The sequence below is a fragment of the Marmota marmota genome, unplaced genomic scaffold, assembly GCF_001458135.2.
Source record: "Marmota marmota marmota unplaced genomic scaffold, marMar, whole genome shotgun sequence".
Lineage (NCBI taxonomy): Eukaryota > Metazoa > Chordata > Mammalia > Rodentia > Sciuridae > Marmota > Marmota marmota.
In genome coordinates, this window is record NW_026000168.1 from 11415500 (window position 1) to 11435676 (window position 20177).

Consider the following 20177-nt stretch of genomic DNA (forward strand, 5'->3'; position numbering starts at 1 on the left):
TTTATTAAAGGGCAGCAGAAAAGACTTCTCCCTGGAATAAGAAGGGGACCCGAAAGGCGAAAGCCTTGGAAGGGCGAGGGTCTTCCCTTTTTTATAGCTAAGGTCGTCTTTCAGCTTTCCCACACTCATGTCTTTTGTTTCCCTTTATCTTTCAGTGATAGAATGCAGGTGGGAAGGCCCAATAGGTGGGAGATAGGTGGGCTGAAGGAGTAATCTGGGCAGGAAGGGCCTGGGGTGGTTTTGGAATATCACTTCCCTGTTTGCTGGGAGCTGCTTCATTAACAGTTCCTAGGGACATTAACATTTCAATTTCCCCAAGTGCTGCTCTGGTTTCCTGAACTCTATTCTCTATAATGGCCTCCATTTTATTTATCTTACTTGATATTAGACCTGATTTACCTAACTACACTAACTACCTATCTTTAAATCTGGCTTCACAGGGATACTGTTCCACTTTCCCATTATCCCACAGTCAAATCTTTTCTTGGCCTTGCTTCCACATAATTTATATTGAAAGGATAAAAGAAATTGAAATTAAAATGTAAAGGACCAGGTTTTGTAAAGTTTCTGAACTGCACTCAGAACCTGAAATTCCTGTGGCAGTTAAGACAATTCCCGGAACTGCCCATTAGATATGTGTCGAAATCCCCACCCCCGACCACTTAGTTGCTTAACAACCTGGACCCTGTGCAGCTGGCACGTAGGCACCTCAGGGCCCAAACCAATCAGTTTGAATGTATACCCCGCCTTAGGACTAACCTATCACCCCCCCCACCTGTTCCCCGCCAATGAATGTGCTAATCATGCTTGAGAGTTGTTGTTTGATTTTCCCTCGCCTCAAGATGATTTGCTCTGATGTATGCAAAGCCCCCGCCCTCCCCAAAAAGTGTACTTAAGCACTGCTTAACAACTGCTCGGGGCTCTTGGCCGCTCTCCCTTCTTGAGTGAGCACGGAGCCCCAGCGCGCTGGATTTTCAATAAACCCCCTTTTTCTGTTGCATGAGCCGGTCTCTTGGTGGTCTCTTCCTCCTTCGTTCGCGGGTCCCTTACAATATATATTTTTTGGGGGGTGGGTAGGGTACCAGGGATTGATCAAACCCAGGAGCACTTAACCATGGAACCATATCCCCAGCCCTTTTTTGTAGTTTTTTTTAGAGATAAGGTCTTTCTGAGTTGCTTAGGGCCTAGCTAAGTTTGAGACTGGCTTTGAACTCATGATCCTCCTGCCTTAGCCAACCAAGCCTCTGGGATTACAGGTATGCACCAAGGTGCCTGGCAAGTTATAAATTTTTTTTTTCACTTTTCCCTCTTCTGTGGATCTGTGAATGGCTTAGATTCTAGTACTGCCCAATTCATGAATCACTGTTTGTTCCACTGTTGATTTGAATATTAACCCTGTGTAAGCTTGTCTTTCCGCAACACATAACTGGTGAGTGCCCTAAAAGACTGCAGGACAAAACTGTAATATTTAGGGAGTCTTTTCTACTAAACAAAAATAATGGTGTTTTTTTCTTGAACAAAAAATATTTTCAATGTGTTAGTGTTATGCTCAAATTCAGGACCCCCAAAAGACCACCAGAAACCAAGATTGATTTAAGCAGCAAAAAAGCATTTATTGAGAGCTACCTCGGTCCTCCAAGTGCACACAGCAACTGGTGACGTTGAGAGGCCCCGAGCTCAGGGTTTGCAGCAGTTTTATACACTCTTTGGGGAAGGCAGGGACTTCACATACATCATAGCATCTCTTAGCAAATCATCACACACTGCGGGGAAAATCAAACAACAATTCTTAACATTGATTAGCACATTCACTGGTGGGAACAAGTTGGGTAAGGGTGATTGGTTAGTACAAGTGGGGGATTCATTGAACTGATTGGTTTAAGCCATGAGGGGAATATGTGCTGAACTACATGGTTTCCCAACATGTTATCAACCACCATAAACTACTGGGTCTGGGGGTCATCTGGCATCCCAGGTATTTTCCCTGTCTCATACTGATTGGTGGTGGCTAGGGGGTTGCTATGGGTCCTCACGTAGCCTGACTGAGTCAGGGACGCCTGGCTCCGCAGATCTCTCCTGTTATTTGTAGGTAAACAACTTAGCAGGGTGGGTATGTGCCTAGGAGTGCTGTGTGGGTCTTTCCAAGGACAAGGGTCATGCCCCCTTCCTTGGACACTTTGCTCTGAGGTAGAGGCTGCCTGGTCTTTCTGTCTCCTAAAAGTTTAAATCTCTTTTTCAGAGTATTAGCCAAGATGAGTGATAAACAGAAAGGTGGAAGAATGGATAACTCTTAGGTCTTTGGGAAGCGTTACCACATGTCCTTAAAAAGATAGACATCATCCTTTTTCCAAGTTTTGCATTTCAAAAAGTGTTTAGTAAGAGTGTCTGCTAACTGGGGACAGGCTTGAATCCATGCACACTACCTATCAGCTCACTAATGGAAAGTTACTTGAAAGTTCATTGAGAAGGCTATTGTTTTTTGTTTGCATAGTAAATATAATTCAATCCTGTGCCCCTTGGTTTCCTCACATCACATGCTAGGGTTATTGCTTACACCCCTATAACAAAAACAGGTTAATAAGAGAAACACATAGTGCATATGTTTAACCAAAGTTTTACATAATACAGGAAACTTTAGAAAGGACTATCCAAAGATAAAAGAAAACTCTGTATTTTTAGGTTAAGTCTGATGGAAGAAGGGAATATTGTAGAGATGCATGATTGGACAAGGAGGCTGTAAGCTACTGGTAATAAACTAAGGGAAGCAACCCCACCTGGCCTGTTTGTTCAGATTTTTCTTAGCCTCTGGGTATAGGGCAGGACCCTCTGGAATGAGGATCCTCCAACTTTCAGGCTGGGTAGGCCAGGGAATTGCTTTGTAACCTTTACTTCTGTCTGAGGTCAGAACACAATAGCCTAAAGTACAGTGTCCCTAGTTGTGTTGAGTACTCTGAACTGCAAGAGACTGGAAAGCCTGAGGAGCAAGGTCTCTCTGCCCTCCAGCCCTCCTGCCTCCTGTCTTCCTTCCTCCCCTGAAACAATTCATAGAAACCTGAATCCCTCTCTGCCCAAGGCAAGTGGTAGAAACTAGAACTCCTCTTCTATAAACCAAGGTCTGAAACCTAGAAAGGTCACTCTCTGACCTTCCCCCATCTCTCCTGAGCACCTTCATTCCAGAGGATTCCTGCCAATACCCAGGCAGATGGAGCAAGAAGAATCTGAACAGATAGACCTTGCTGGGTTCCCGACTGAGTCTGTTACCACCGGACCATTCCCTTTTATCCAGTCACATTTTTCAAACCTAAGCATAAAAAAGTTTTTGCTGGGTGTTGAGTTTTTATTTGGAAGGCTCCCCTGCCATGAAAATTTTTATTAAATAAATGCATTATGCTTTTCTCAAGGTTACCCATCTTTTGTATGAAAGTATCAGCCATGACCCTTATCATGGGTGACAAAAGGTCTTCCGCCTTCTCACCCCTGTGCTTCACAGAAAAGGCAGGGGAAGGTCTTAAGGTCACCTTTCTAGGTATTTGCATTGCTTCTGAGGACAGGAATTCTAGTTTCTATAGTTCAATTCAGGGGATGAAAAGGGATGGGGACAGGAAGGTAAGAGAAGATCTAAGACCTTGCTTCTGAAAACCTCTTACATTTTTTTCAACTTAGAAATGCTGACATTAGTATCCATTCAATGAATATTTAAATATAAGAGGATTCATTTTCACATTCATCTCTACAGATTCTATAGTATTGACTATACATACAATGATAGACATGTGGAGGCCTAGAGGCTGTATGTCATTCTTTAAGGAGATTTTAGTATTATTTTAGATACAGAATTGAAATTCTAGGTTTTATTCACTGGCAGTATAACTTGGGTCAAATTAGTTAACCCCTATACACCTGTTTTCTGATTTATAAATGGAGATAATATTCTTATATCTCACAAAGCTTTGGTGAGGATTCCATTGGAAAATGCCTGCAGAAGCCATATGTACTAACTCAACATGCCTCTTCCTGCTCCTCTTGTTTCCTTCCTGTGATATATCCTAGGAGCATAGAACTTTTTACCTGGCTTTCCCACTCATACTGTGTGCCCTTGAGGTAGAGGAAAGATATACATATGACTCATGACTTTGGAAGGAGAAACTAGGCATGCAAACCCTACCCCTTTCCATTTTTCTTGTGAGCAAGCTGTGTGCAGTTAGCACACAGCTGATCCTTTAGTGAGAGCCATGGCCTGGAGATTTAGACCAGCTTCTCTAACAATAGTTTAGTTAATATTTAAAAATGAAATTCTCACCCTTCTTCTCTAATTTATCAGAGGACTTATAATCTTGTCAAGGAGTAATGTTATTCTGCTATGAACTTTATGACTTAAGAATATTTGATGAAATTCTTTTTAGTTTATAATGGGTTACTTTATAGCATTTATTGTTTTTTTCACATTTTTTACTGGTGCACTATAGTAGCACATATTGATGGGATTTATCGTTACATATTCCCACATGCATACAACATAACAATACATTTTGGCCAATAGCGCTCCCCAGGATTTTCCCCTATTTGTTGTTTTTAAATAGTTTACATATCTTGACTGAATTTCTAAATGAAGTAACATTATCAACCTCATTGGTATATTGGGAGTCTGCAAGATTATTTTTCATGTGACCTGTGAGTCCTAGACTCATTCTCTTAGGGCCTGAATTCATATCTCATATTTTAGACTTGAGAGCATGGTTCTTGTGCATACATAGGGCCACTTAAACACGATAATTAAATTGGCATTTTGCATAGAAAATACCAACTCTTGGAGAGATTAAAAAAGGAACTAAAAGGAATCCTTTATTGCCTTTGAATAATTAAAATAGTAATTATCAGTCACTGCTTTGCCTTGTAAGACATTTGAAAAGTACATCTGAATTCAGAGAGTTCTTTCCTATGTTTGATATTAGTCGAGATGCATCCTATTAAATCAAATTATTCAAATTTAAAATCCTGTATTGACATTAAGGAATCGAAAAAAAAACTGTTTCTTAAAGTACCAACTTTAAAAAAAATTCCTATCATAAATGCACAAAACTATTTTTCAAAAAAGGACTTTGATCAAATAGTTGGAGTTCGTTCTTCTTGTGGATGTCCATTAGGAACAAAATAGATGACTTTTTAAAATGATGAGTATTTCATGATGAAAAAAAAATGTTAACAATACATGGAGAGTTTCACTTCAGTTGACTGCTGATTTCTGATTGAATCTAAGTCAAATCAATTCATTTTATGCAATGTAGTTAGTTTCTGTATGTGCATACATTGAAACATCTTTCTGTTCATAATACTAAACTCTGTACGCTGTAAAGATGCTTATTGTGACAGCAGTAGAACTGGGATTGAGAGTATTTTGATGATAGAAAAGTATAAAGGAGAAAGATTTCTTTTTCTCTGAGCCAATGAGTATTACGTATGAAGAATGGACATGTATTAATGGTCCCATCAGGAATTTTAGAGTTGTGTCTTCACAGCAGGCACCGTTTCTTTGCCTTCCTGAGAAACCGTGTTTTATGTTTGTGCTCCTTGACAATGGTTTTGTTAAAACAGCATTGCTAATAACTCCCCAAAGCCAGCTAGTTTGCCAAGTGATAGAGTTTGACAAATGCTTATTAGTAAAAGCTATACTCTTAAGATTTATTTCACTGACCTGTCCCATTGACTGTCATTAATTATCATGTTTATTCACAAACAAGTGTCTCTGTTCACTTGTCACTTGAGCAATTTAGATATTGACTAGATCCATTTGGATGTGTACTACCCAAATTGAAGCTCTTCTGAAAACTTGTCAAAAGGTACAAAGGATTATACTGACAGTCGACAGAACTGAACACAACAGCATTATGTTTAAGTAGTTAATGATTTCTAGAGAAGAAAACAGTGGTTTCCAAAAAGAACAAGCCAGAAGATTTCCAGGCAGCTGCCTATGGAAAACATTAGGATGTTTTCTTGAGATTTCAAGTAGAACCAGTATTCAGGCAACAGCAATTTTTTGTTTGTTCGTTTGTACTGGGGATTGAACCCACAGGCATTTTATCACTGGGCCACATCCCCCGTTTTTTCTATTTTTTTAAAATTTTGAGACAGAGTCTCTCTATGATGCTGCTGAGGCTGGCCTCGAATTTATAATCCCCCTACCTCTGCCTCCCGTGTCCCTGACATTGCAGGTGCCTCCCACAATTTCCCATTGGCAATAGCAGTTGTTTTTTTTTTTAAAAGATCTAATAAGAATTAGCTTTTAGCAAGTATCTGGCTAATGCCAATGTGTATTTATCAAAGGCCCTTGCTTACTACAATGACAAGATAGAATAAGCTCTGGACAAAACTCACAAATCCCATGTCACCAGGCTCTGTCACTTAGCTGTGCTCTTAGTGGGATCTTACGCAAGATATTTGGTTATATCATTTATATTTAAAAAGTTCTGAGTAACATAGGGATCAGATTTAAATAGTATTTTCAGGCTAATTACACTTTCAAAGGTATTGCTTTTTAAGCAATCCTATCTTTTCTTAACATGGATATTCCCTACTAAATTTTGAGTTCATTGACGGTGATGATAATTAATTATTCATATTTTACATACACAGTATTCAGCGTACAATGAGTCTGGCATAGAGTCACTAGTCCATAACATCTAGGTGAACAGATGAATTGCATGCATTTTGAATGTTTGAGTAGGAAAGCAGTGAAGCAGCAAAGAGTATGGTGTGATATACTTTATTTGAAGAAATCAAAAAGACATAATATGTCAGCAAGCATTTTCCAAAGCACATGCCCAGGATTTCTAATTAATTTTGGGGGATAACAGATGCTTCTCCAAAACAAATGAAGCAAATATGTTGCTCAGCATAGTAGCTGACACTCAGTAAATTATCTGGGTATGATTTGTATGCTTCAGCTCCGAGTGGTGGATTCTTCTAGAATTGTGCTTTTAAGAGAAAAATAGGTTAAGGATTAGGCTTGTTCCAGTCCATCCTGTTTGGTTTGTACCAGTCAGTCCTAAAATCTTCATTACCACATGGGATATTTGTCCCTGGTCTACTTTCTTCTTTGACTTTTGCCTACATAATCTTGCACTTTGCTATTCAATGCGCCTATGCTCTGTTACTGGAGACAAAGCATAAAACCATTGCCTTCCTTCCTTTATCAGGAAAAGTGCCTATTGAACTCAGTGATGTGCTTAATGATGTAGTTGATATATCTTCTCACAGAAGCGTCTTCTTGCCAAAGACCAGTAACAAGGGACTGGTAGACCTGTCCTTAAAGTGATATGACTCTGTAGAATAATATCAAGTTATTATTGGGAGCAACTAGGAATAACCTGATGACATGAAGCTAAGACACTTAGAAATCTGTGCATTAGAAAGTGTCTGCTCTGTGGTGAGACACCCAAACCACCCATAGAGAGTGTGTAGGTGTGGGTGTAAAATTGCCCTCTCAAAGTTGTCAATCACAATAACCCAGACCATAGGTGATGGTCACTGTTCCAGCAGTGAGAAAAATCCAGGAAGACAAAGGGGAGTAGTTAAGAGAGTTTACTGGAAGAAGATATGCTGCAAGAACACAGTGGGGACAGGGCAGAGGCATCTGCCTGCAGACTCAGAGTAGAGTCTGGGTGTAAATGTGCTTCTTTGTTCTTTATTTCACTTTGACAGGCTTTTTGGTAGGGGTGGTTTATGCTAAATGAGGGGTGACTAACAGATTCCTGTGCTTTGCCCATAATGTCCCTTGCACATGTGCCAAATCTCTGCACATACTCTTGGAGATGGCCAGGCAATCTTTGAGAAACAGGACTTTGCTATTTATTCTTCAGGGAGGTTAGATCCTCTGATAACACAATGGGGTTAGATGAAAGGGAGATCCTTAGGCACATGTCAGCTCTGCTAATCAAGGTGGTTTGGGACCTGAAATGAGGATCTCTAATCCATCCTGCTTCATTATTCTTATGTATACATGTCACATTGTATTTCCTGAAATTCAGTTCCACATACCCAGGACAGCACCACCATGGGTCATCTGTATATATATATCCTAAATCATTACCTAAGCTTCTTCTAAGGGGCATGTTCATTCCAATGAGTCACTGGCAATGTTATTTTGGTAGGACTCATTCATAGTATTTGTTCAAGCCTATCTTTATTTACTATGCATTAATTTTTTTTTCCAAAGACAACACTGTTAAGGCTGCTCTTCTATCAAACAGGCAGGGTCTTTAAAAATTGATGCTCTTGGTACATTTTGTAGCTTCCACAGTAGATAAATGGTTATTTCTTGTTTAAGAGAGAAAGAGCCTTCTTTAGCTGTAATAAAGGGAAATGCACACATAGACCCAGCCCTCTGGCCTTCAGAGGAAGTTCTGAACTCAGAGCAATTAGTCATGTCCACATCTGTGGTTTCATACTGTTCACCTGTCCCTTCAACCACCTCTAGATGTGATCTCTCAATCCCATTCATAGTCAAGTGGAGTCTGATCTTCTATCTACATGTCCTCCAAAACTCAGTCTTAGAGACCTCTTAATATCTGTCCATATGCTTAATTTTTAATCTTTGTTGAATTTTTTTCTTTTTGCTTGTCACCTTCCTAATGATGTTATTAAGAATATATACTGGGCTGGGCATGGTGATACATGCCTTTAATCCCAGCAGCTTGGGAGACTGAGGAAGGAGGATCACAAGTTCAAAGCAATTTAGCAAGGCTCTAAGCAACTCAATGAAACCATCTCTAATAAAATATAAATAAGGGCTGGGAATGCTTATTGAAAGACTACTTTTTATTTATTTTATTTTTTATTTTTTTAATTGTTGATGGACTTATTCATTTATTTATATGTGGTGCTGAGAATCAAACCCAGTGCCCCACACATGCAAGGCAAGAGATCTACCACTGAGCCACAACCCAACCCTATAATGTACTTTTTAAGTGCAGGAATATAGAGCACTATAGGAATTGAAGACATAAATTGTACCAGAGGAAATCTCAAATCATTATAACCTCTTACAAACTTTTGAAACTGACATATGTAACCGAACAGTACACAATTATGGGTTCTTTGAATTAACTTCTATGTTAATAATTCCATTATTCACCAATGAAAGTTTATTAAAACATACATACATGTAGCACAAAAAAAGAAAAAGCTGGGGACTTGGCTCCCTGGTTAAGTCCCTGAATTCAATCCCTGGCATCTGTCCCCTCCAAAATATAATGGATTATGAAATCATAGAAGGAAAACAGTTTTACAGTTCTAAATTTTTTCCCTTACATTTCAAGTGAAAAAAGAGCTAACTCTGAGAAAGATTTTTTTTTTCTTTAGCATGAAGTATTAAGAATAATAGTGATCATTTTCTATCTGGTTTCTTGGTGCCACAAATGTTCTGGTTTGTGGTTTATACAGTTTACCTTGATATTTGCAACAACTTAGATGTGGCTTTACTATCCTCATTTTATATGTAAGAAAACTGAAATTCAAAGGGTTAAATAACTTGCCTGAGTTTACTAAGGCAATTAAGGCAAATCTTGGGTTTCATGTCATATCTTTTAAAGTTTGAGGCCAGTGTTTCTTAAATACTAATGTGTAATATCTACCAGTGAAAGCAATTCAGTGAATGAGAACTGCATTCCCTCAGCTATCTACATAAATACAATCTTATTTCATTCATTCTGGAGTCACAGGACGACTCCAGATATATTCCCTTAAGAATCTGTATGTAAGGAAGGCATGTGTCAAGATGTCTCCATCCTAATGGTCAAATGTTACAGATTATCCCTGTGGACTTGAGGTAGAAAACCTAATGTGCAACTCAATAATTATGCATCAGCAAATGACAACAGAGTTGTTTTCAGCACAAAGAATTTTCATTAAATAATAGACTTTCTTTTTTAGCTGGTAGCACAATGGGCACCTAATCAATATGTCACCTTCGTGGGATGTTTTCACAGCTGAATGATTTCCCAAATACAAAACTTTCTGGGGATTATGTTTTTCCTATATACTACTGTTTAACTATTTACAAATAAATGCCAGCTTTGGAATGGTTGAGGGATTTCAGGGCAGAAGTCTGCTATCAGGCATATACAGAGCTTCTTTTCTCCATCTTCCCTTCCAAACCTTGGTGCCATCTTGAGAACTTATAATTAAGTCCTAACACCAAGTCTGCCAATAATTTATTTTCAATTTTCATGTTTTGCTATCTCAGCTGTTTCGAATTACATATATCCAAGCTGTAGGAAGCATGTTATTCTGAATGTTCTAGGGATTGATTTTGTTTTTCCAAATATTTCCAACCTTTTGTTTAGGTGATATAAAAGTTAACTAGAATTGACAAGACAGCATAACTCAGAGGGTCGCATGAGTGACTGTGGGCTTCTTTCTTAGTTGTTAGAATAATGGAAACCTATTATAAGTGAGGCATTGTGCTGGCATTCTTAGTATTTGTCTCCTAATCTTCACAGTGACTATAACTTAGGTACCTTTAACCTCTTTTTAGAGATGAAGATGCTCATCTAGGAAAGTTAAATAGATGACTAGTTGTTTTGTCTGATTCTATACTCAAACTTTTATTCATTACAGTACAATTTTAGGAAATATATTTTAGACCCCTGTTAGTGGTTCATTGTGACTTTTATTTCTGGAAGGAATTAGTATCCCTGTTAGTAGCCCTTCAAAGTTTGTCTGATTAGGTGACCTGTTCAAGATCACTCGAGATCTGAAAGAGTTGGAAACTAAATAATTTTTACTTTTTAAATATAGTAGTAGTTTGTTGATTATCACATTAGTAATAGGAGAAAGTGGTCTATGTTTGAAAGGCATCAAAGAATAAGGTAAAACATACATACCTGAGTTGCGATTATATTATCATAGAGACCTTTATACATTGGCCTAATATGTACATGTTAGGGTGGTCTTGTAGCAAAGGTAACCCTAAAGTCATTGAATATTAAGCAAATTTTGTTTTTTGGTGTTAGAAATTCTGCACCTGAAGCAATATTAGATATTAAGTAAGTATCACGACTGGTGTGTTTTGAAAATTGGGTGAGTTAACTTCTCACGAGGAGGCATGGATGCTATGGATCTGATTCCCACTGGGGTCAAGTTGGTGAGTTGACCCTGTCCTCTGTGGGACACTCACCTCCTTCTTTAGCTTCAAATCCCAAGCCGTTCTCAAGGGTAATGTTTGGTGAGTTGGCCCTGTCCTCTGTGGGACACTCACCTCCTTCTTTAGCTTCAAATCCCAAGCCGCCCCCAAGGGTAACTTGAGAACATTGCAGATACGTGCTGCTTGGAGCTGAAGGAATGTGGATAGGTGGAAAGTTCAGTTCCCTGGACTTAGGGATTCTGTGTCTACATCCAGAATACCCACTGCTTCTCTGTATCATCCTTTCTTATGCTCAACTCCCTTTTTTTCTGTTTTGTCATCTTTGTTTGCTTTCCTATAAAGGACAACACAAAGGGGAGAATGTGTAAAACCTCTTTTAGTAACTTAGGTGGGGGAACATGTTGCTTTCTTACTCTTTCTAAAGATCCTTACCCATCACTACATTGTTCTGAAACTCTGCAATGTTCTTGTGGCTTGCCTACAACTCCTTTTTCTAAGTTCGCTCCCTCTTGCCTAAAATGAGGGTCATAAGTAAAACACAGCAAAATGTGAGGGGGCTAGGTCATGCTCCCTTCTTACCCTCAGTTGTTTTCTTCTTCATGCTAACAAATGAAAGCTGGCTACCAACATTGTTTTCTGTTTCATCTTTTATGGCAGTTGGGATTCTGTTAGTCATGTGCCATTCTCCATGAGCAGAGGGAGAGGTACCATCATGGAGCCTGCTCCATTTCTCTTTTGCTAGCTTGGTTTTTTTCTTTTGCATAAATCGGCTTTGACTTCAGGATGTCTTCTCTCAGGTAGCAAGATGGGACGCCATGTATATTTGACCATGCATTCTCTGATTCCACGTTTTTGCAATAGGTACAGAGATACAGATGTGGATAGATACTGCAGAAAGAGATACAGTTAGACCATGATAGATTATAGCAAATTGGGTTCACAGACATGTTGATAGATAGACTGATGGAGTTATATTCTTTTCATCTGTATGTCCAGTTTCTATCCCAGTGCATCACACAAGTGGGCCTCAATATATAATGACAGCATGAATGGACCAAGATGGCCACATTAGACCCCAATTATGAAGGACCATTTGTTATTTCCTGCTTTCTGGATGTAAATGGAGCCTAAACTTGGAGTCAGTGTCTTCCCAAATTACTGAGACACACAAGGCATGGTTGATTCAGACTTTGTCTTCACCACACTTCAGGTTTAAACAGTTCATCAATGCATTTGTGTATGAGTGAGTGTGTGTGTGTGTGTGTGTTTTGCACACACATATAGGTTAGAGGGAAAAGCGTGATATATACTTTAATACTAAACTCAAACAATCCTGTGTTGGACAAACTACAAAAGACCTGGTGACCAGGGCTGGGGTTGTGGCTTAGTGGTCGAGCGCTTGCCTAGCATGTGTGAGGCACTGGTTTCGATTCTCAGCAGTGCATAGAAGTAAAATAAAAATAAAGGTCCATTGACAACTGAAAAAATATTTAAAAATTAAAAAAGACCCGGACCCTTTAAAATGTTCCTACGAAGTGAATATCCAATATATAGTGAATACCCTATTTTATTAGCTCTAGTGGAAATAATATACCACTACATGTATCACTGAAAGAAACTGCATATTGAAAAGTTCTTCCTCATAATGTATTGAGTTGAAAACTATCTTCCTGTAACTTGCGCCCATTCATTCTGCTTTTATACTAATTGACCACTTTTTCCTCCAGAGTAGAAAGAGATAAATGCTAATTGAAGGATTATTATCCCTACTGAATAGCAGAGTTTCTACCTCTGGATCCCCATTAAAGCATCTTTGCAACCCTTCATTAACCTCCAAGGATGATCCCTGGGAGATAGAACACTTATAAGCAGCAGCTCTGAAACAGAAAATGCTCCACCTAAATACTCTGCCACAGGGATTGGCAACATTTTATCTTGGAAAAATGCTTTTTTATCCCAATTTCATTCCCCCTCTTGCTGAGTAAAGCTTAATAAGATCCTAATGCACTGTGTACAATGGCAGTTCCAAATTTCCCTCTAAAGAAGGAAATTTGTATCCACTGCCCTGAATTTCTGGCTTGGTGTAATGGAGAAATTGTCATTTCTTATCTATCTGGTCCCTCTGCATGGGTAGGACCAAGAGGAGGTGGTACTGACAATCAAACTTCATAAGAGAGCTCAGTGCAGTGGCACAAACCAGTAATCCCAGTAGCTCGGGAGGCTGAGACAGGAGGATCCTGAGTTCAAAGAGAGCCTCAGCAACAGCAAGTCACTAAGCAAGTCAGTGAGACCCTGTTTCTAAATAAAATACAAAATAGTGCTGGGGATGTGGCTTAGTGGTCGAATACCCCTGAGTTCAATTCTTGATACCCCCCAAAAAAAAATTATAACAGAGGCACAAGATGAATCTTCTTAATGACACATGCTGCACACTCGTGAACTATAAGATCAGCTTCATAAACATTTATTTCCCCAAACATAAGAGAATCATAAAGTCCCTGCTCACTAACCTGAACAGCACTAATATAATTTCATTACTTGCCGTGGAACAATGGGGCTGAGAGGCGATTAAGGTTGTCCAAGCATGATAATTTCTCATGATAAATAGTCAGGAAAAGAGGGAGGGATGCTCAACTTGGGAACAGGAGACACAGGCCCCCCCCAGGATTGTGGGTCTGTCACCACCTGTAAGGAGCCCTACTCAATCAACCCACCCACTTGCTCCTGAGGCATTGATGGAGTCCATGAAAGACTCAAAACCTGTGGTTGCTTCAGAGCCTCATTTATTTTTATTAAGAGCAGATGGAGGCAGAAGTCCACTGAGCACTTTATTAGTGTACTACCATTCACTGAATAGCAGCCAGTAGAGCACAGAATAGAGATTTCTGTCCATCTGTTCCTTCGCCTCTCCCTACAGTCTCCCATGGCAGAGTGAGCAATTGGAGCTTTAGTGTCGACGAGCATAATTAAAGGTCTGAAATGTTTTGTAGTATTGTACTTTCGTATAGACTCGATAATGCTACTGAGAGCAATTCCTGTCACATCTAAATGCATTTAGTGTATAAATGTATATTATTGCCTTGTTGTATAGAATGACGATAATTTGTTTAAATTACTGAGAGCTAAGTACAAATCTCAAAAAAAAATTTACTTTGCCTGTTCTTGTTTCATGTTTTTTATATATTTCAAGTAGGTACCTTTATATCATAGGTATTTTCTAAGCTTGATAAGCCCTGTTTATTCAACTGGATAAAAATATCAGGTGAGCTGAAGATAATTTTCATCTTCAGCTTAGTTTCTTTGTAATTTTTAGTGGTGTCTCTGTGACCAGCCAACTCTATTTGTACATTTGTCTAAGGAGAACCTTGCATTTAACTTAAACACTGAAAAATTATTATTTTTTTTTTTGAGAGAGAGAGAGAGAGAATTTTTTTAATATTTATTTTTTAGTTTTCGGCAGATACAACATCTTTTTTTGTATGTGGTGCTGAGGATCGAACCCAGGCCACACGCATGCCAGGCGAGCGCGCTACCGCTTGAGCCACATCCCCAGCTCCCAAAATTATTTTCCCAGAGTAGGAATTCACTTTATTCTTATATACCTAATTCCTGGGCAGCATATCATAAAGTGATTTCCTGGCCCAAAGAAACAGTGTTACCATTGGGAGCTGTACTTTTGAATAGTGACTCAACCTCAAATACCTTGTAGAAGAGTCAGAAAATATATCACAAAAAAGACAGACCATATAGGGTGGCTTGATTGCTGTGTCAATGATATTTTGATGCTTAAAATATAAACACAAGTGGTACAAGGGTCCACACTGTGAAAGAGTGCAAGAGTGTGTCCAGTTTTTAAAAATCTATCTCCCTTGGGTCCTAATGAATATGTCAACAAATTGCTTGTCACTCTGTGATTAGATGAGGAGGCCAGGAAAACCCATACTGAAGAGTGACTTTTCCTTGTGTGGACACAGGGCTGAAACATCTTATATATATTTCGCCTTAGGCATGATCCTTATTCATGTAAGTCCTAGACTGATTAAAGACCTCATTGTTGCAGAGGTTTCACACCAACAGCACTGACATTAAGAGGAGATTCCGTAGTCTCCTCTAGGTGGTCATAAATAGTAGCTGGTTATCAAAAAATCCGAAATCTTCTCATTGAGGATGTTTAGGGCAGGGAGGGATGTAAATATCGAATGAGTTTCAAAAGGTACTCATGTAGACTATGGGCTATGCAATCATGTTTGGTTTTTTTTTTTTTTAGATGTTATATAATTTACTTCATGCAGATTGAATTTTTCAGAGCTTCACTTTATAAAATATTGGATTGTGTACCTTAAGTCACACAGTTTCCAGGAATCCAAATATCTGCCTTGAGTTTTTGAGCATTCAGCAAATGAGAGATAGATAATGGATCATCTGAAATAGAGGACAGAGAACTATCCACAATGTGTGATTTGAACTCCTAGCTTCTGCTGTTTATGTTCACTTTGATGAAACCATGCTTAAACACATATAATGTTACAGAGGAAAAGCACCATTTCTATAGTCCTATCCTAACTTTCAATATTAACACCATTCTATTATGTTTTCAATCAGATCTGATCTTATCAACCAGGGAGTTTCACTGCTAGTATTTATTGAGTTCTTGATGATTTTCCAGGGACTGTTCTATGGGAGTGATAGGAAATGTCCCCTGAAAAGCTCAGGTTCAGAGGTAAAATAGATTATGATAGCTGTAACATCATCAGTGGATTAATCCGTTTGATGGATCAAAAATTTAAATGGACAAATGGGTGATAACTCTAGGCAGGTAGAGCCTGGCTGAAGGAAATAAGTCACTGAGGTCTGCCCCTGGGGATTAGCTCTTCATCCTGGTCCTCGCTACCTCTCTGCTTCCCAGCTACCATGTCCTTCTCCACACCCTTCCTCCAAGTTTCAGTTTTGTTGTTGTTGTTGCTTCGTTTTTCCACTGTGACCAAATGACCTGATAAGCAGAATTTTAGAAGAGGGAAAGTTTATTTGATGCCCATAGTTTCAGAGTCTCTGTCCATAGATGACAAACTCCATAGCTCTGGGTCCAAAGTGAGGCAAAACATCATGGCAGAAGGGTGGGGCTGAGGAATAAGGCAGCTCAAGACAGAACAGTCAGGAAGCAGAGAGAACTGTGCTCACCAGAGATGAAAATAAAGCCCAAAGGTATAATCCCAGTGACCTAACTCCTCCAACCACACCCTATCTGCCTGCAGTTAACCATCTTGTTAATCAATTCAAGTGGATTTATGTGCTGATCCAGTTAATGATGACCCGGTCATTTTACCTCTACACTTTCTTGCATTGTCTCCCACATGAACTTTGGGTGGGCAGCTCAGATCCAAACCTTAACCCTCCACAATGTTCTGCCTCACTGCAGGCCCAGAGCAGTGGAGTCAGCTGACCATCAACTGTACCTCTGTAACTATGAGCCAAAATAAACTTCATCCCTCAAGTTGTTCTTGTCAGGTATTTTTTTTCACAGAGATCAAAAGCTGACTCACACAGGGAAATTTTATCTGCCTTTATATCTTCAGTTAAACAGCAAACTTATAAGGCAGTCACTATTATTATCTCTCTTTTAGAGAGAAGAAACCTGAGATATAGGTTATGAATGTGCTTAAAATCATTCAACCAGCAAGAGGTAGAGCAGGATTTGAAATTAGGTGGTTTCATTCTGAAGTTTATATGTTAATCCAGGGTCAGCAAGTTTTTCTGTTATGGACCAGATAGCAAGTATCTTAGGCTTTGTGGGCCACCTGGTTTCTGTCATATCTAGTCAACTCTGCAGTTACAGCTCACAATCTTTAGATAATAGCTAAACAAATGAGGATGATCGTTTCAATAAAACTCTATTTATGGTTTCTGAATATGAACTTCATATTGCATAAGATATTATTATTTTTTGAATTTTTCTAAACATTTAAAAAAATTTAAAAATTTTCTGCTAAGTTTATGAAATATACAAACTGGCAATGGGCCAGATTGGGACTTTAGACCATACATAGTATCTTAATCTATTTTCTATTGCTATTACTTTCTAATGCTATAACAGAATACCTGAGGCTGGGTGATTTACAAAGAAAGAAGGCTTATTTGGGCTCAGGGTTCTGAAATTCAAAGGCATGATATTGGCATCAGTAGTGAGCAATACATCACTCCAAGGAGCCCATGTGGTCCACAGATCAGCAGTTCTGGCATGACTCTGCAGTGTATTGGAAATTCATATTCACCAGCACCCCCACAGCCCCACACCACTGCCAACCTCCTGCATCTCAGTCTGTATCTCATCAGTGTATTTGGATGCATGCTAGAGTTTGAGAAGCACTACTCAAAGAGGCCAAGATATCTGCTCTTCTGCTCTGGACACTCTGTTTTAGACAGGTGACTTTTAATGATCTGATAACTGAGAGTGGAATGCCAACAGGCATCATCTCTGTTACCACAGAATCTTTGTGCTCATAGTGCCCACGGTACAAAGCACAAGCTTAATAATAGAGTCCATTGAAAAGGGAGTCTGGGATGAAATAAACTTAGGGATCACTGTAACCTATCCTGGTCTTGGACATTCCCAAGGACCATTCGCCTATTAAAGGCTTTATGAAGTCCTGAATGTTTTTAAGCTACTATATTGATCTGGAGTTTCCTGATCTTAATGAAATAGAAAATGCTTTTTCCTGAGAAGCACTTATTCATATATGAAGGGAGTCAGAAGATCATGACTTAAGCAGTAGTTTAGGAGACAATATGGAAAAGAGGAAATCAGCTACCTCAGGCCAGTGTGAGAGGCCAGTTTGGAGCCAGTCTACTTCACTGGGTGATTTTTATCTGTGACTATAACAGGATTGTTTTATACTCTATAGAGCTGTAGCATTCTGTACCTCCCATCTCTTTACGTTGATGTGTTTTATGACTACTGTAATACTACTTCAATCTTTCTCTACTTTAGTAACTTCATCTGTGAAATGAGAATAAAAACATTAACTCAGAACCCAGCTTGACATATAATTAGTCGTCAGTATGTACAAACGTAAATATTATTGAAGAATGAAAATGCCATATAACACCCAAAAGACCTAAAAAAGTTCTAGACCAGGGTTCTCCATTAGAACATTTTGAAATGATGCAAATGTTGTCTATCTGCAGGGCCAATATGGTAGCCACTAGTCATATATGAAAACTGTGGTAAGTATGAGGGACTCAGTATTTCATTTTCCTTCATTTCAGTTTAAAAGCCAATGTGTAACTAGTGGATACCATATTAGACCTCACAGCCCTAGACTGAATAGAGTAGGTTTAAAGATATGGATATTTAATACCACTCACCAACAAGTAAACAACATTAAAAAAGTTAATAGTGTGGGAGTCTTTGAAAATATAAAAACTTTTTCATTTTACCTATGGACTGAAATGGTTAAAGCTAGACTTATGCGTCTGACCTATCTGTCTACTTAATGCTCCATAAAGCTTTATGAGGCTTTTTAAGAAATAGGGCTTGGGATCCTCAGTGGTGTAACTGTCTGTAGATTATGGCTTTGAGCAGCACCATTCCTTCCTGTATCACCCTTGTGAGCTATCAGATGAAAAACTCATATGACACAGGTCCCTTTGTGGGAGAGAACTGTCTTTGTGCAGAGAGAAGCTGAGACACTCAGGGAACCAAAGGGTGTTCTAACTTTCCTGTGTGAGATAAGAGAGTCCATTTTTATTTTTACTACCAAGATGGAGAGAATGTGAGAAAGGGAGGGCAAGGGGATGCAGCCAGAAACTTGGAGACGTTTTTAAACTCTGAAACTTACTCTAAAGCAACCTAAGTGACTCCAAGATTGAGATGAGTGATGGGTGTTATCCAAAATCAAGTCTAAGAACCAAGACGGTGTTTAAAGATGCTGTAGCAACATAGTTGGGAGAAGGTGAAGGGAATTTGCACTGGAACTTTCAGGCCAAATGATCTGAGATAGAAAATGAAACTAGATACATACTGTAGGCCCTTCTGTGCTTATGCATTGGTAGAGTGCCAGCAATTGATTACTCGTCTCCTGCCCCAAAAGATTTCCTTTGTGGTACTTTCATGAATGTGAAAGCATCCACCCATTTGCACAGTTAGAAACATTGGAGATTTCTGCCTCTCTACTGCAGTCAGTCAGTCTCCAAGCCCCACGTCCCTTCTCCTTGGCTCCATCATTCTAGTCCATGTTCCTATCCACTTTCTCATGAAGTATACACCCTGCTGGTTTTCCTACTGAATTTTCACCCCCTCTACTCTCCTTCCAAAGGTTGCTGAAGCAGTGCCTATACAACACAGAATGAGTATGTCCCTCACTTCTCAAAAACATTCCAGAGCTCTATATGGCCCTTGAGGACTCCCTCGAAAGACAGTGGACATCCTTCAGAAGTCAGCCTCAGTGTACCCTTCCTGTCAACTTATGCTTCTACGTTCTTTTGCATTGCATGTAGTCCCTGTCTTAGCCAATGGTAAGCTCATGTATTAAAGGCTTTATCCCTGGTTTATAGTGCTACTGGGAACTTGTGGAACTGTAAGGGGTGGGGACTCATGGAAGGAAGCAAGTCCATGGGAGGTGTGCCCTTAAAGGATATATTTTGTCCTTTGCCCCATTCTCCTTCTCCTCCCCCCACCCTCCTTCCTGGGCTCCATCTGGTGAACAACTTTGTTCCACCACACCCTCCCCACCCTGATGTTCTACCTCATCACAGTCCAAGAAACAGTGGAGCCTAGTGATTACGGACTGAAACTTCTGAAACTGTAAGCAAAAAGAACTTTTTCCTTATTTTAAATTGTTTAACGTGGGTACTTTGTCATAGCAACAGAAAGATGACTAGCACAGAAGGTTTTGTTATGCTTCAAAAAGGTCTAGTCCTTTCTTGACTCTTTGGATTTTGTCTAAAATTCCATGTAAACTATCTTAGTTTACATTCAAAACTTCAGGGACTAAGATACTGATGGGATTCAATACACATTACTCCAAAATATGGTTTCTTG